Source organism: Triturus cristatus, chromosome 9, assembly GCF_964204655.1.
Source record: "Triturus cristatus chromosome 9, aTriCri1.1, whole genome shotgun sequence".
NCBI classification, from domain to species: Eukaryota; Metazoa; Chordata; class Amphibia; order Caudata; family Salamandridae; genus Triturus; species Triturus cristatus.
This window is the reverse complement of record NC_140592.1, coordinates 869874901-869890597: the sequence shown is the minus strand read 5'-3', so window position 1 is coordinate 869890597 and position 15697 is coordinate 869874901.

Below are 15697 nucleotides of genomic sequence, written 5' to 3'. Positions count from 1 at the left end.
ATTGAGCCCACCTGTCTTTTTCACCTACGATGGCGCACAATGGCTGCCATGCGCCAACGTAGGCACCCTTGCACCATGGTGCAAGGGTGACTGTGTTGCCGAGTTGATTGATGTTGTGGTTCCATCTCTACTCAAGACATCTGCAAATGCGTCTTGACTAGTGGAGGGCAGGAGTGAACCAGTTGGCCTTCTTGGAGTGTTGTTTGCCTGGTCTTTTCTTGAGGGGTGTCGGTGCAGTTGGAGATCTATCGGTGGAGGTTGCGCACTGTGGTGTTGGCATCTGTAAGCGTTAGTGGAGTGATTGTGCTGATGGAGTTGGCAAGAAATTCTTCGGTGGCCTTGATCCAGCTGCGATGGGGGCGATGATGGGTGTGGTGTACGGTGGGCGTTGTAAAGGCGTGATGTATACAATGATGCTCGGTTCAGGTGAGTTCTGTGGTGTGGCTGTAGTTGAAGTTCCCACTGGTAGAGATGACGGGCTCGAGCGTGTGTCCAGCTATGTGGGTTGGTACGATGAGTAGCTGCTTGAGTCTGATGTTGATGAAGTTCCCAAGAAGGGGGGTAGTGTTCTGCTCACTGGGGTTGTCCAGGTGGAACTTGAGGTCTCTGAGTAGAATGTAGTCGGTGGATGAGAGAGCCTGAGGTGCAATGCGGTCTTTTTAATGGCATCAGTGAATGGGGGTTCATGGCCTAGGGGCCTGTAGATGAAGGTGCCCCGGAGGGTGGTGTTGGGCTTGGTCCGGATCTGGAAGTGGAGGTGTTCCATGGTCACCGTTGGGCCATTAGAGCGCGTGGTCGGTCAGAGTGTGCTTTTGTAGATGATGGCAATGCCTCGACCTGGACGGTCTGGGTGGTCCTTGCAGATGATTTTGTAGCCGTCTGGATGGCAATGGCGTTGTCTTGTCCAGAGCAGAGGTGGGTCCAGGTTTACTAGAAGAAGGCAATGTCTGAAGAGATGGCGTCTAGGAGGTTCCAGATTTCTGTGGCATATTTGTGGAGGGACTGCATGTTGAGGATGATGCAGCTGAGACGGTCGGATGTGCTGTTGGTCGGCAGGGTGGCAAGAGGCTCTGGTGTGCTGATGTGGCAGGAGGTGCATTTGCAGTTTCGGAAGGCGCAGGGTGCAAGGGTATTCTTTGGTGATGCTTGAGGGCAGGCAGCGTGGCATTCAGGCTTGAGGGTAAGGAGGGTGCTGGCATCGTAGCGGTGGTGTGTCTGAGAGGCAGGGTGACTGGTGCTGGGCACGGTACAGGGGCAGACGGACGCAGATGTATTTGCCTCCAGCCCACCAGTGGCACGCCCACTGTGCATGGCCACACATCGTCCGCCATTTGGTAGCGCTGCAGGGGGGCTGGACTGCTAGGAGGCAGGAAACGCTTGAGGGTGCGGGATGCCGGGAATCACAGCTGTAAAGAGGGAGAGGGTAGGGAAAAAATAATTTTATAAAATCATCAGAAAAACAAAGTCATACAAAGCAAAGATAATAAAGACAGAGATAGAAACGCAATCGAGAGAGCAGATAAATGAACAGGAACAGCAGAAAAGAGGGACAGGAGGGCAGTGGAGCTGTGACGCTCTACCACTGGACCACTAGGGATGAGTCACAGGCAGGAGCCTGCGGGTGAAGGAGGGATTCAAACATCTGACCGCCGGGTCAGAGGAACCAGCAGCAGCAGATGGAGACAGCAGCAGCAGCAATCAGATGGCGCAGCACTGTGGGAAGAGGAAGTCCAATAAGAGCTAGTCCCCTGTACACACAAAAGAATACTAACAGGGGGCAAGGAAAGGCAGCACCACCCAGTTGCCTCTTCCGATCTAACGGTGGTGACCAGATTCCGTGTTCAACAGTTCCCCAGCCAGTAACAGCGGATCAAGCTGGATACCCAAGGGCCTGGGCCAGAACCGGCCCCTGTGCCCTTGGCACCCATTGCCACCAATGGTCGATATCAGCAACTTGAGCATATTAGTAGTGTCCCCCACCAGTCTTGAGCAGTGCCCTCGGTGATGTAGGTCAGCTGCAGCGCAGGGATTGCTCACCCACAGGCGCTAGACCTGGCCTGGGCCTCTTCCACTACGCGTCTCACCTTCTCCTCACCTGGACATTGACACCGGGGCTCAATGCACTGCACGCTCTCCAAATCTGTGACTCAGTCAGCAGGAGCCTCAGCCAGGTGGGATTTCACAAGCCTAGGTACAGCAGCCACCACCAAGTCTGCTGGGGAGCCTCCAAATGCAGGTGATGCACCATTGCCCGCTTAGGCGTGAAGTTGCTGAGCTCCCGCCACACAAGTTTGGCACAGCTCAGGGGCCTCACCCTCCACAGTGTCTGACGATAGAACATCCTGCAACCTGTGATGCAGAGAGGTGCGGCCCACCATTGGTAATCTCCGTGCACCCTAGTGTAGTGGTGGTGCCTGGTATGTGATGCAGACCTCCCTACGTTGGTGCGCTGGAGCGCCTCTACTGTTCACAACTCCAAGGTGCACCAGGCGGTCTTCTCATACAGGTCAGCAACGTGTCTCCATGCGACCTGCCAGACTTCACCACTGGGTAAAGGTGATCGCCAATGCCTCAATGTCTACCGCCATGGACTAGCAACTCCACAGCATTTCTGCCTCCCACTCCGGGTCACAGAAGCAGGCCCAGCGAGGCCTTCGGGCGCCAGGGACTGTCCCCGCTTTCAAAGTTTTAACTGCAATGGTGTAGCAAGGAGGGCCCTATGAAAAGTGGTGCATCACTGGTTTTTCCCAGCGATGAGCCTCATTTCATAACTGTAGCCCTGAATCTGTATTTTCTCTTCCCCTGGGACTCTGGCTGATCATCCTGACTGTTCCCCCAACAGTTTTGGGGGGGTTGTTGATCTCTGCTGCCCGTGGCCCTGGCATTCCATTGGTTTTATTTCCTATTTTTAATTGGAGGTGGACTTATATGCTATTTTTGCCTCTAGAGGCAAAAAAGTCACATTGGGCTGACTAATGTGAGGTTTTTTGCTGCTATCAGGCCTTTCGTCACTTATCTCTCGCTAACGTCAGAATTCTTATCGCCTTGATGTTACTGTTAGCAGCAGTTTTCACTGCGGCTAGCTGTTACTATCGCCATGCAGCGATGTATTGTAAATACATCGCTAACAGGGCGATAGTTTTTAGTGATAGGCCATGTTAAGAAAACTGTCGCTAACTAACGCTAACGCTTGTTAGCGGCAGTTCTTGTACATATGCCCCTTGGAACGTAAAAAGAAAAATGAAGGCCTATGAAGACAAGCGCAGACATGCAAAGGACATCGCATTCACTAGAGGAGATTGAGTACTTGTCCATCAGCCTAGAAAAAGGATGCCGAGGAAGAGGAGAAGGGCAGCCCGGGGATGCCGTAGTAAACAGGTAAGTGTTTATTTTACTTTTTTCAAATTACTTTTAACTTATATCTTAATTGGGGGGTGGAGTCCGGCGCGTAGCGGATTTTAACTTATATCTTAATTGGGGGTGGAGTCCAGCGGCGTAGCGGAGTTCCACGGAGTGTGTTTCCAACTCCGTGTCCCTCCCCGTAGCCCCGCTACGCACACTACGCCCAGGGTTATAACATCCCTTTGAACTGTTTAGCCTTTTCATGTTTAAAACTGGGTCTGATTCGGGGCGTGGCTTGGACGGCAGAGCTGATGGCTGCCTGATCCTGCCAATGTGCCAAAACGGAGACCAGAGAGATGTATAACTAAACCTGTAACCTGCTGAAATGAGGAAAGGAGGGAAGTTCCACGCATCGGAAGCCTCGCTCCACCCAATGAGCCCTGAGGCGAGAGACGAGTCGCCATGAATGTGAAGCAAGGAACACAGAAAACAAACGCGGTGGTGAGGAGCCCTGGACCCAAGAAGGTGACTGAGGCAGTAAGAGCCTAACGAAGGGAAACGGTGAAGGAAACAATATAATAATTGCTACGCATAGACTCAATCCAACACCATATGCAGCGCAAGGCCCGGGATCCTTCATGCTCCTCGGGGGACTGAGAGCCCGTCGCAAGGTAGTACGAGTAAAACGAGGAGGAGGTACCTCCGCAGACTTTACCAAAATAGCGCCCGCACCACAGAGTTAAAGACCCGTACCCGGAGGCGGCGACTACTGAGTAGGGACTGCACGGCCGCATCGGCGAAGAGGAAGCCTTGTGGGAGAGAACGCAAGATGCGCTGAATGAGAGTAAATGGAGTGGCGACGCAGATACCGCTAATACCGTCGCGGTTTGGAAGGAAGGAACAGCAACGGTGAGGAGACGAAAGTGAAAGCCGCTCACCCTGGCGGACTAAGGGCGTAGCCTGCAACCCACGAGAAAACAACAAGACGCTCCGAAACCGAGAGGGAAGAGAAAGTACGGCGCTACTGCTTGAAGACAGCATCAGCGCTTCACCCGCTCGCAGGATTATAAATACGACTCTAAATAGGATCTACCTAGCCCTAAGGAGCCACGTGGAAGGGCCCACTTTCATAGCTAGCCGCACCCCCGCCGCACCCCTACGTGCCGATCCGGCCAGCCAGACAACATAGGCCCACCGGGTGAGCCCAGCAGGGACAAAGGGTGTACCAAGTAGATGACAGAGCCATCACAACAGCCCAACTAGCGGAGCCCCCCCCCCCGGGCGAGCGCACGGTATATGGCTCATGACGCAGCGCATCAGAGAATGAAAGTGAAAGACCCAAATCATCATAAAGGTGGGGGCCAAGGGAAAGGCGCAGTCGAAGGGGGAACCGAAGAGCTGCGGCACAGAACTCAAGTGGCAAGGAAGCCATAAGAGGCCACTTTGAGGGGGACACAAACCGGAGGCTCAAAGGGTACCTCAGCACACCAGCACAAACTATGCTAGGGGAAGCGAGCTGTACAGAGCGCAAAAGGAGGGCTCCAGGACAAACGAGAAGGGGTTCAAACCGGCCTCTCCACGAAGCGGTAGCGCCTCATAGGTGAGGTGAGAAGCAGGCGGATTTTGCACAAATATCGGGGTGGTAGGCTTGTCAGAAGTCCAGACCTCACAAGGAGATCACACTACCGCTGCCAGAGCCAGAGAGCCACCAAGGTCCTAGTGGGAGGAGACACGATCCACGCAACCACGAAAACCAACTAAGGCTAACTAAAGCTAACCAACTATCTGGGCGCAGCCGCAGAGGCCCCTGACCCCACCCAAGCAAGGGCTCACCAGAGCTGCTAACACCAGGTCTCCGCCCAACTAGCGAAGCCCCCCCGGGCGAGAGCACGGTATATGGCTCATGGCGCAGCGCATCGGAGAACGAAAGTGAAAGAGCCAAATCATCATAAAGTCGGGGGCCAAGGGAAAGGCACAGTTGAAGGGGGAACCGAAGGGCTGCAGCACAGAACTCAAGTGGCAAGGAAACCATAAGAGGCCACTTTGAGGGGTACACAAACCGGAGGAGACACGATCCACGCAACCACGAAAACCAACTAAGGCTAAGTAAAGCTAACCAACTATCTGGGCGCAGAGGCCCCTGACCCCACCCAAGCAAGGGCTCACCAGAGCTGCTCACACCAGGTCTCAGGGAGTTACAGGAGAGACCACAGGAGGGCCACAGCAGCCCAGCCCTACCACCCAACCCGGCTAGCTCGCAAGAATCCACAATGTCAGAAAGGGAAATGCGGCTCCAACAGCAGCAATTGAAATAGAGCAAGAATGAACCCGGCCCAGCGGACTCGTCGATCAAACAAAAGCAAGACATAAGCTGCACGCTTGAAATTATACTAAAGAAACTGGCCGAAGTACACGATCTGGCGAAGTCCACGAAACTCACCACGGACACAATACAGCTCGAAATCGCGGCAATAAGAGCGGACCTAAACGCAGTAAATATTAGGCTGAATATGGCAGAGCAGAGGATCAGCGAAGTGGAAGATAACTCAAATAAGGCAGGCAGAGAAGTGATGATTATAAAAGAAGCTACTGGTGGCCTACTAAGACAGTCAGCTGAGTTGGAGGACCGAAGCTGCAGGGGGAATATCCGCATCTTGGGGATCCCTGAGGGTGCCGAGGAATCTGCAGAATCATGCGCTGCCTTCCTAGAGGATCTAATTCCTAAGATCACCAACCTAAAATTCCACCGCCAATTCGAATTAATAATAATTATAATAATGCACATTTGTAAAGCGCGAACAATCACCCGTAAGGGTCTCTAGGCGCTGGGGGCCGTCGGAAGATTAAGCAAGCTATTGCCCAGAGTCACATGGTGCTGGGCTAAACTGTCTCCGGCACCGGGGATTGAACCGTGATCCCCAGATTCCAGAGCCAGTCGCCCTGGCTGTGGCGCCACACCTCTTCCCTTATAAATAGACAAGACCTTCAGAGTCTCGGCCTTCAAGAACCCAACTTGCCCAACCCATCATATGCAAACCACTGAGGTCTCAGCATACAGAGGACATTTTCAACCATGCCCAGAAAACCCATCAGATAACCTGGACAGGCCACAAAATTATCCTCACCCAGGACTATTCTAAACCCACGGTGGACACCAGGAAAGATTTCCTGGCCATCCGTCAAAGGCTCAAGGACAACAACATGCAGTTCTCCTTTGTAGGCCCCGCTAAATTCAAAATTACGGACAGGGGCAGGAACCACTTCTTTACGGAACCATAGGAGCTGACACGATTTCTGAACGGCACAAAGGCCCAGAGCATGGATGTCTCTCAACAAGCCTCGGCAAAGAGAGGCCCTTCCCCTGACCCTCCAAGTGGGGAGGACAACAGTAACAGCGGCCAGTGAACCCTACATGACCTAGACACACTACCGCACAGGTACCATCTACCTCAAAGAGTCAACACACCTACCTCACGCTGCCCAGCAAGCCTTGGTAACAGAAGATTTGTTACAATGGGAATTTCGACCGCAGACCACACGAGTTCATCCTTCCTACATAGGGAAATTTTTGGACCCTTTTTCTGAACTTCAGAACTTCCAGTGAACAATAACATAGATGACCAGGTCTCCGGGAGGAGGAACGGCGATCCTGTTATCGCACCTCCTACAAGCAAGTGAGGGGGGAGGAGGGAGGGGGAGGCATAGGGGAGGGGGGAGGTGGTGGGGGGCTCTCCAGAATGTTCTTTCTATCTTGTTCTTTTCCTACCTTTGCTATCTTCCGAGACTTCTCTGTCTCACCCCAAGCACAACTGTGACCACACTCCAGAGTATGCATACACACCCAAACAAACCCCAGAGCTCAGTGCAGACCATGACCCACCAGTAGGACACTTCGTTCTCGGAGGCGCACACGAGCCCGAGAGCAGGGGAGGCCCACCCAGAGGAACAGCGCGTAGTTTACTATACAATGGCAAGTAACAAGACACTCTATCTATCCACCGGGCTTAGCTTAGTCTCCCTAATCGTCAAAGGGCTGAACCACCCCATCAAGCGTAGGAAGATAATAAGATACCTGGAAAGAACAAAAAGTGACATTGTCCTTTTACAAGAAACTAAACTCGGTGCAGAGGACATAAAGCTCATCAGAGCCAATTGGATAGCCGACACAGTCAGCTCGCCTGCAGACAAAAAGAAACGTGGGGTGGCCACGCTAGCCTCCAAAAAATCTAAGATCAGGATAGAATCACACTCCCTGGACAAAGAGGGCAGACTCCTGATTACCAACATGTCAAGGGGGAAGAAAGGTTCCACATAGTGAACATATACGACCCCAACACAGACGACCCAATCTTCTGGGAGGCGGTATTGGAGGCATTAGACAAGCTACCTCAAGACGAGCTCATAATTGTAGCGGGAGACCTGAACATCCCTTTAGACCACACCCTGGACAGACAGTCAACGACCCCATATCATAGCACATGCTCACACACAACACTCCAAAACATCTGTACTAGGTTCAACCTCAAAGATGCATGGAGATTGCAACACCCCGACACAAGAGACTATACCTTCTATTCCTGCCCACACAACTCATACACAAGATATGACTACATCTTGATTTCAGGGACCTACTTACACCTAATAGAACACTCAGAAATAGCCCCCAGACTAGTATCAGATCACTCGGCCATTAGTCTAAAACTAAGCAGACACCATGAAGAAGACCACCCTAGAAGGTGGCGTTTTAACAAGGAAACCACCCTCAACCAGAGCACAGAAAGGAAATAGAGGCGGCCATAGAAGAATACTTAAGCCACAACGATATCCCGGAGACCAGCACAGAGGCCCTATGGGAGGCCTTGAAGGCGACAATCAGGGGCAAACTAATAAGTATCAAGGCGAGAATAAATAAGATGACGAAAATACGTATAGACCAACTAGAAGCGGAGATTAAAAAACTAGAACTAGAACACTCATAAGACCTAAAGAACGGAACTCTCCTCAACGCTCTCACTAAAAAGAAATATGAGTACAATAAAATCCTGAGCGAAAGGGCGGGGCTGTGGTTCAACAAATGCAAAGCACGCAGTCTGTGTGAGGCTAACAAAGCAGGGAAACTACTCGCATCATACCTGAAACACAAACGCAATCAGGGGACGATTGTATCGATAACAGACCCTAGGAATAAAACTCACACAAGACACAAAGACATACTCAACACTTTCCAAGAGTTCTACACCGACCTATACAACTCAGACCAAAACCTTCCCCTGGTAGAATGCGCCAGATACCTTGCAAGCTTAAATCTCCCCAAACTCGGCCCCTCAGAGGCAGCAACGCTAGGCCAGAATATCACCGACCCCGAAATTGAGAGAGCCATCTTCTCCCTTAAAAGGAATAAGGCCCCCGGTCCAGATGGCTACTCGGCTGACTTCTACAAGACGTTCCAGAGACAACTAATACCTACTATGAATCAAACAGCGAAGTCAGGGACAGTCCCCCCCTCAATGGCGGAGTCAAACATTATAGTCATCCCCAAAGAGTGCAAGGACCATACACTTCCAAAAAATTACAGACCCATTTCCCCAATAAATGTGGACTGTAAAATCTATGCCAAGATCGGTTTCATGCGCAACCGCTTGGCTAGCGACAATACGCGCCTTTTCTGCCACATCCTAGAGCAAACCTCCACTAAAACAGTGGCAATTGCCCTTGACGCAGAGAAGACTTTTGACAAGCTCTCGTGGCCATTCCTGGAACAGTGCATGCGGGCCTTCAACCTTGGTGAGGCCTACATAAAGATGAAAATGGCCCTCTACCAATCACCCTCAGCGAGCAAAGCGATCAATGGCTCAATTTCGGTCTCTTTCAAACTAAAGCAGGGGACCAGACATGGCTGCCCTCTATCGCCCTTTCTGTTCCTTTTGGCACTGGAACCCCTGATCCAAGGGATTAACTAAACGATGACATCGCAGGGGTTCGAATCAAGGACACAGTGCTAAAACTAGCTGCATACGCAGATGACATACAAATAGTAACCGAACAACCTACAAAGTCGATCAAGGCCCTCATGGACACAATTGCTCAGTACTCCAGTCTTTCAGGCTACAAGCTGAACAATGACAAATCTAAATGCAAATCCTTAATCATTCACTGCACCCGTGAGGCACTGGGGGACTCTGGGCTGCCCTGACAGACGGTAAACGACCAAAATATAGAATCCAAAATATAGATAGCACAGAATATCGAATGACCAAAATATAGATAGGACAGAATATCGAAATTGGGGTATGAAATATCGATTTCCATAATATCGAATATAAAAATATAGATTTCCATAATATCGATTTTTTTTTTAGTGTTATGTATGGTAGTAAATGTGTTAAAATGATGTATTATTTTTGTAATGTATGTTTAATTTTTTTAAAGTAATAAATGTTATGTCATTTAATTTTTGCGTAATTTAATTCCGTAGCAGGTTGTGGGTTTGTAGGGGAATAGGGTGGGAAGTAATTTAATTATAGTAAATTAAATATTAATTTTTATTTATATGCATTGATAATTAATTGATTGATAATTAATTATTAATTGGTAATTAATTTTTATTAATTGGTAATTAATTTGTATTCATTGGTAATTACTTTTTATGAATTGATTAATTGATAATTATGTTAATTGTATTTTTTATTATTAGGAGCGGGTTGTGGGTTTATAGGGGAATTGGGTGGGAAGTAATTTAATTGTAATAAAGTAAATATTAATTTTTATTTATGTGTATTGATAATTATTTATTAATTGGTAATTAATTTTTATTAATTGGTAATTATTTTTAATTAATTGTTTATTGGTAATGATAATTAATTTAATCTTATTTTAATATTCAATCATTACTTTCCCTACTGTTGCACTCTCAGGAGTGGGAATAGTAATTTTTACCCTCCCGCTATCCAACGCTTTCCCTACTGTTGCACTCACTGGAGTGGGAATAGTAATTTTTACCCTCCCGCAATCCAACGCTTTCCCTACTGTTGCACTCTTTGGAGTGGGAATAGTAATTTTTACCCCTACGCTATCCAACGTTTTCCCTACTGTTGCACTCACTGGAGTGGGAATAGTAATTTTTACCCCTACGCTATCCAACGCTTTCCCTACTGTTGCACTCACTGGAGTGGAAATAGTAATTTTTACCTTCCCGCTATCCAATGCTTTCCCTACTGTTGCACTCTCTTGAGTGGGAATAGTAATTTTTACCCTCTCGCTATCCAATGCTTTTCCTACTGTTGCACTCACTGGAGTGGGAATAGTAATTTTTACCCTCCCGCTATCCAAAGCTTTCCCTACTGTTGCACTCTTTGGAGTGGGAATAGTAATTTTTACACCTACGCTATCCAACGTTGTCCCTACTGTTGCACTCACTGGAGTGGGAATAGTAATTTTTACCCCTACACTATCCAATGCTTTCCCTACTGTTGCACTCACTGGAGTGGGAATAGTAATTTTTACCTTCCCGCTATCCAACGCTTTCCCTATTGTTGCACTCTCTGGAGGGGAAATAGTAATTTTTACCCTCCCGCTATCCAACGCTTTCACTACTGTTGCACTCTTTGGAGTGGGAATAGTAATTTTTACCCTTACGCTAGCCAATGTTTTCCCTACTGTTGCACTCACTGGAGTGAGAATAGTAATTATTACGCTCTCACTATCCAACACAAGCTCTACTTTTTTTTACATTACATTTATTATTTTTGAATTTTAAGCTTTTTTATATTATTTTAAGTATGATTTATTTAATTGTTTTTATTATTTAATTACTTTTAGATTATTTTTAATACATTTTAAAAATGCGATATTTTAGTTAACTATATTTTAACATTCTATATTTTGGAATCAATATTTTAGTACCTACCAGTTTGTAGATAGGGATTCTATATTCAGTACTTCTATATTTTGGAGTCGATATTATATTATGTCCCTCGATATTTAGTCACTGAACCCTGGCAGACAGGCAGCATTAAGTACCTAGGCATGCTGTTCAGATCGGACCTATATAACTCCCTCCGCCACAACGAAAAAGCACTACAAGAGAAGGTTAAAAAACTCTAAGAGAAATGGAGCCCTAAATTTATCACGTGGTGGGGTGGAATAGAAACTATAAAAATGATGATCACCCCTATGGTAAACTATCTGTTAAGCATGCTCCCGCTCCTACTAACAGACGATTTCCACCGGAAAATCGATAACATGATCTCAAAATTAACATGGCAGGATAAGAGGGCTAGGATCAGCATCAAGAAGTTGAGGCTACCTAAACAACAGGGGGCCTTAATCTCGCAGACTTCCAAACCTACCAACTAGCGTTCCTGGCAAATCAGGGCTCACAGTGGGTGTCCTCTACACAGGGTTACTCCCCAGTTTGGCTTCAGGTAGAGATAGCCATACTATACAATAGACACCCCCTCACCCTGCTCACAACGAACACCTACCCCTCCGCGTCAAAGCAGATTTTCAAAAACACCAAGATAGCTATGCAAAAAGTAGACAAAAAACTGGGGACCGGTATCAGGGGCTCCAAATCTGAGTTGCTATGGGCAAACAGCAGAATCAAATATAGGGGAAAGAGCCTAAACTTTGATACATGGATAGAGAAAGGGATCTCCTTTCAGCATCAATTAGACAAAGGAGAGGGCCCCATCACGTTCTCCGACCTGAAAAATTGCTTCCAACTAGAGGACATAGACCTATACAGACTTCTAAAAATCAAGACAGCCCTATCTAAGGCCAAACTACACAACACTCTCGATCTTCCAATATGTAGCGAGCATTAACAAACTAGGCCACAAAGTACCACGCATTTATAAGCTACTGCGCCCAAACAACACCAAACTCAATGCCAGACTGACCGGGTACTGGGACAAACAGATAAGGGGCCAGCTAAGTGAGCTGGAGTGGGGGAAGATATGGTCCTCAGCCACACAAAATAAGATCACCCCAGTCCTAGCACAAACTAAGTTTTGACTCCTTCATAAGGCTTACTGGACCCCGGACTGCCTACACACACTGGAAATCAGAGAGACCAACCTCTGCTGGAACTGCAATACACACAAAGGGGACTTAGCACACCTAATCTTACACTACCCTACACTTAAGATCTTCTGGGGATGGGTGTTTAACTTTATAGACGAGATCTTTAAACACAAGGTGAACAGGGACTTCATCTCCATCATCACAGCGGGTATAAGATCAGACCTGGCCTCGGAACACGACAAGGATCTTTTGGACCTCCTGCTGACCTCGGCGGTCAAAACAGTCCTGAGTAACTGGAAAGACTCTAGCAAAGCAACCTTCAATCCTGGCTAAACTGGATTCCTTACCTGAGAGGCATGGGCACTCGAGCACTGCAGTACTCCCCGTGGAAGGCCTCTTCCAGAGGGATGTGGGAGACACTGGACAGGTTCCTCACACCCCATAAACCCCCATGATCGGCCGATCCAATAGACCTACCGGGAGCCTTCTCACCGCTCGGTCAGTCTGGGCCAAGGTAGCCACAGCATTGGCCGTGATGTTTGCTTTGTTTTTGTGCTGTTGCCTAGCTTGAATTCAGCCTACTCTGTATCCTGTGACATACTATCCTCTCTCTCTTTTCTCTCCCCTTTCTACTTTCTTTCCACTGGCCTGTCTTCTGTCTTTTCTCCCTTACAGTACTCGCCTAAGAGTATACCAGACCTATGCAAGTGTTTTATACGATTGTTTTGTACCACCCGTAAAATCCCAATAAAAATGTATATAAAAAAATGGGTTTGATTCATGCGTTAGTGACTGCTTCCGGATGAATATGTACAGTTAGGCACCTGATGTTCACCTCAAAGTAAGTACCTTCAGACCTTTTTGTTTAATAACACATGTTTGTGCACACAAGCCACACGCAAGTAATGTATATGATTTGTTGACCTCATGCCGTAGTGCACTCTGAATATCACGAAATGTAGCCTCATGCATGTTTGCTTGTTTACACAGACCTTTTTGTTTAACAACACATGTTTGTACATGCAACTTGCTCGCGAGTAATGTATGTGATTTGTTGACCTTGCGCCGTAGTACGCTCTGAATTTCACACTATGTAGCATGTCTGCTTGTTTACACGGTGAGGTCACTGTTCTTGATGTCACCGTAAAAGCGAGTTTAACCATGTATGTGCTTTAAGATTTCTAATGTTCATCTGAAGTCTACTAATGTTCATCTGACGTTTACTAAGCTCGTAAATGCATGGATCATGCAAACTTGATTAAAACGAATGGCACCATTGTCGTAAGACAGTTCTTACTTTTGACCACCGATTTATTCGAGCGTATTGGTTATTAGCTCGTTATTTTTCATGGCACCTCACCCAGCTGTTGGAATGTTTATTCTCAGGCATGCACTTTGTTACTAAGCACATATAATTGGGTACTATTTAGGTTGTTGCTCACCTGTTTTGATTCTTGGTGCCGGGTTTCACGAACTGCTTTCACACACCTCTTGTCACAGTTATTGGCCACCACACCCTGGGTGGTTTGTTACCAGGGAACATTGTTAGGACGGTTTCCTCATGATAGCTTTGTTTTTCTAGAACTTTCCCCTGATGAAGGGCTGGTTGCCCAAAATGCATCGGGAGGGAGTAGAACTCAGGATTGATGTTTGCCATATGTAATTTCACTTGCAGATGTATCATAGCTGGCCTCAAGCAACATTGTGAAAAGATATCCTATGAGGATGAAGAATTAATAAACACCATCATACATAATTTTGGAACAACTTTCATGTTGTAGTGGAGTCTAAATAAACCCTGTGTGTGGGTTTTCTTGCTGTGCCTAGGGGGACGGATCCTAGTCAGGGACACTACTTAAGTCTTGTTTCTCACACTCTGTGATAATAATCCACATTTGTAAAGTGCGAACAATCACCCGTAAGGGTCTCTAGGCGCCATCGGGAAGATTAAGCAAGCTATTGCCCAGAGTCAAATGGTGCTGGGCTAATCTGACGCCGGTGCCGGGGATCGAACCGTGATCCCCAGAGTCAGTCGCCCTGGCTGCGGCGCCACACCTCTTCCACTGTGATCAGAGAGTGATACCCCTGGAGCACGATACAAAATACAAAACAACTTTATATTCGTATGGACAGGTTGTGCGTGGTCATTCAATTAATGTGTATTGCTTATTGATTATGGCATCTGTGGTCAAGTGTTTGCTTGTTCTGAGTCTCACCTTGCTCCTGCTATAACAGGTTAGACTCAGAGACTGCACTCTCTCCTTGCCACTCAATTTGCTCCTTATTCATGGCCTTTGACATAATTTGCAGTTTGTTTCTAGGATACATTACTTGAGCACTGCCTCAATATTCATCATTTGTTTTGTGATACTTAGAGAGAAGACTCATTGACGTCGCTACCTTACTTCAGTGATGTCTTTTGTTTCCTGATGTGCAACAGTAACATAGTATATGTTTCTGGTTTATCATTGTCCCTCACTACAATATAGGAATCCTTCCTCTTGCTGAATATTTGTAAGAGTAATATGCCCCTCACCTTACACAATTTGGTCACTCTCTTCATAGTCTCACATGTATATATAGTGACCGAGCTTGTAATTCTTAGATTTTTAGTGATTACACTCTTTGGCACTTAGTATTAGTGTTTGGCTTGGTCCACATTGTGGCTTGATGCCTTGAACACTTCTTCTCCTCTCTTTTTTTGGCTTACTCCTGTTTTTCTTATTTTTGTCTTAGTATTTAAAAATGTCATATAAATGTATGTATACACACACACATATTAATATGCAGAGAAGGATTCCTCGTAAAGTTGGCTCGTTAATATGGAAACAAGCACTGTGCTCCTGGTCCAGGACACAATAAAGGTCACACTCCAGAATCACATTCTCAAGTCAGGTTTATTTTTACTGCCAAAGCATTTCGACCTTACAGTCTTTTTCACAGCCTAAGTTCACCAAGTTCAAGTCCACTGCATATGTGCTCTAAATAATAATAAAAATTAACAAAAGAAATAATGTTTTGCCAAAATTTAATAATCAAACGATCATATTGTGTTAACACACCGCCTGATCACCTGCATTCGAGAGCTATAGTTAGAGCATAAATAGAGGTCAAGTGACCCTTCAACAAATCACATATTATCTCTTCTCAGGCTCTAATGGGAGTCAATGTAAAAGGAAGAAAAATAAACAAATGTCAACAAAAAATGCCCACGCGTAACCCATACTGTTATGGTGCTTTAATGTCCACTGAAATGAGGTGCAAATGTTATGCTGCTGTCTAGAAATGTGATATATACCTATTATATATATATCATACAGACTGGGACACT